At 34.9% G+C, this 2,734-nt stretch overlaps 1 non-coding gene across 1 annotated transcript; it reads right to left on the bottom strand.

The window, feature by feature from the left end:
* Positions 1–437: 437 nt before the first annotated feature.
* LOC149242286 (U5 spliceosomal RNA) lies at positions 438–553 on the bottom strand. The gene has a single exon (XR_016246856.1). It is a non-coding gene; the product is annotated as a U5 spliceosomal RNA (small nuclear RNA).
* Between the last annotated feature and the right edge of the window lie 2,181 nt (positions 554–2,734).

Genomic DNA, 2,734 nt, shown 5'->3' with positions numbered 1-2,734 from the left:
TATGACTATTAGTAATTAACTATTACTAATTACTAATAGCTACTATGATGCCTCCACTGATGAATATGTTATTTTGAAGCAACCTGAATGGGATCACCTTAGTGACCTACACAAATCCATCAAAAATTTTGAGAGTTAAATTTTCTGTACATGACAGAGACAATGTTCTGTAAGTAATAGAAACACATATGATTGTATTTGTTTTAGAAACACAATTTAATTACCAACATGAAATCAGTAAATTTGCACAATTTAATTACCAACATGAAATCAGTAAATTAGACCATATCTTTGGAATGTAACTTCAATAGAAGGTAAGATCCCACATACATATATACTATATGTATCATGAAACACTTGAAAATAAAGTTTGGAAGTAGTACTTTCAAGACTTCTATACCACCAACTCCGTTTTGGGTTTGCTTTGTTGGCTTCATATCTCAAATGAAAGAGAAGCCTCCAAAAATTGGCGTATGCCGCTGATTGTGGCCAACACACGGTATTCTTTAGTAAAAGGCGAAAGAATAGTTCGCTTTGTGTTGACCACACGGCTCCGTGATTACTAACATCGATCGCCCGCTTATTTGTAGTCCGTCTTCTGTCTCTTCTTAATCTCACAATGAATGTGGGACAGTTTATCACCATACACACCTCACTTTTATTTATTCAAGCAGCGCATGTGTTTCAACAAAAACCAAGTAATTATTGACAGTGAAGTGTCCAGGAATATTGACGAGAGCTAGGGGGTATATTACTGTTTATTCATATATAATACAAACCAAGTAATTCTTGACAGTGAAGTGTCCAGGAATATTGACGAGAGGTAGGGGGTATATTACTGTTTATTCATATATAATACAAATTGTATGTATATAGTTTTTAATTTATTTGATCAAAATGATATGTGCGAATATCATTATCAAATTATTTAAAATAAAATAAAAATTTATATAAAATATTGATTATTTTTTCCCATTTTTTTTTTTTTAATAAATATTAAGCATTATACATTATAAAAGTAATACAATAATTAACATTAAAACTAATCAATATAGCAAAGTTAATATGAGTTTTGATATATTAATAACTTTAATTTTTATAATAAAAGTTTAACTTTAAAACACTTCATTTTTATAATAAAATTTCAACCTTAAAACTCTTCATATCATAATATTTAGCATTAAAACCATTCAATGCAATGAAGTTGTCATTTTCAGTGTCTAAAAATTCTTTCAATGCAGCAAAGCAAAATTCTTTCAATGCAGCAAAGCTTTTATTCTGGTTAGTCTTTAATCAATGTAATAATGTAATAATGAATTGATAAATGGAATTCACTATGCTTTATTCATAAATCACCAAATTTTCCGATCGGTGGACAAAGATCAGCTTATTTGGGGAGTTTTGAATGGTTCCACAAGGGTGAGGGTAAAACATATTTATTTGCAGTTCCTATGTACTAGGGCCGATATTCCTGGCGAAATTTTCCCTCCCTCACTGTGGACATCGGGTTGCCCCACCAAGATTATCATTTTTGCTTGGCTGGTCCTTTACAATAAGAATACTACATGGGAGAACCTGCAGACGCAATTGGCACGGGCCAGCCTTTTGTCCGCTGTGCAGAGAGAGCTCATAAAATAATTTTCATTTACTCCTCAATTGTCAACAGGTGCAGCAAATCTGGCAGGGCCTTGTGGATCTATTTGGTTTCCCATTCGGCACTTATCCATCCATCTCTGAAGCAAATAAAATATGGGGCACCATGAAGAAAGAATGGAGAGCCATTTCCTTATTGGCTATTTGGGGCATTTGGAAATGGAGGAATGACAAAATATTCAACTCAAAGGTGGATACTAGCTCTTCTGTAACTGATTCTATAATTGCCCAGTACTATGCCCTTGATATACATGGGAAGGACAACAACACTCAGGGAAGGAATTACGAGTTTTCTATCGACAGAAATGTGAGTGGTAGTAGATCCAAGTCTTCATCTGTTTTGTTAACTCCATGTGCATATTTCGACGGTGCTGCCTATAAGGTATTTGTGCATGTGGTGTTTTCATCAGTATAGAAAATGCACAAGCTATAGAAATATGCTGGAATGCTGGCCCGGGAACAAATAATAGAGCTGAAGCTGTGGCATTAGCGGGTCTCCTCACTTTCAACAATTTCCTTGATATTCCAAAACTGCAAATCTTCGGAGACTCTAAGGTAATTACAAATCATGTTCTGACAAAGCAACAAGTAAAAAACATCCACCTTGTCGGATGGTTGGACAGGATAGCAACAATATGGAGAATTAGGAAGGACTATTATATATCCCATATAGACAGGCACAAAAACAAAAAGGCTGATGCCTTATCAAAATTAGGTCTATCTTTGCCCTAGGGCTCAGGGAGAATGCAAATAAAGGTGGACAGCAATACCCACCAGGAGAATGCAAATAAAGGTGGACAACAATACCCACCAGATCCAGGATTTCCATCTTCAAGGCATATAGTGACAACTTTCCATCTTCAAGGCTGGGGGAAATTTTGGTAAAGGATTTCCATCTTCAAGGCATATAGTGACAACTGGGGGAAATTTTGGTAAATTGTATATACGTCTTATGCATATAGTTCAATTTCAAACAGTACTGGTATTTTCTTCCTTTATGCACAACGTTCTCTGCAGTTTTTTGAATCATTTTTGAGCTCAATCTCATATGTGTTCCACACAGCCTTCCATCAACTTCTGA

The sequence above is a fragment of the Pinus tabuliformis genome, chromosome 8 (assembly GCF_031772625.1).
Source record: "Pinus tabuliformis cultivar Carrire ecotype Pingquan chromosome 8, CPIR1, whole genome shotgun sequence".
In the NCBI taxonomy this organism is placed as follows: Eukaryota; Viridiplantae; Streptophyta; class Pinopsida; order Pinales; family Pinaceae; genus Pinus; species Pinus tabuliformis.
The sequence above is the reverse complement of the archived record's forward strand: the minus strand, read 5'-3'. Positions and strand labels throughout refer to the sequence as shown.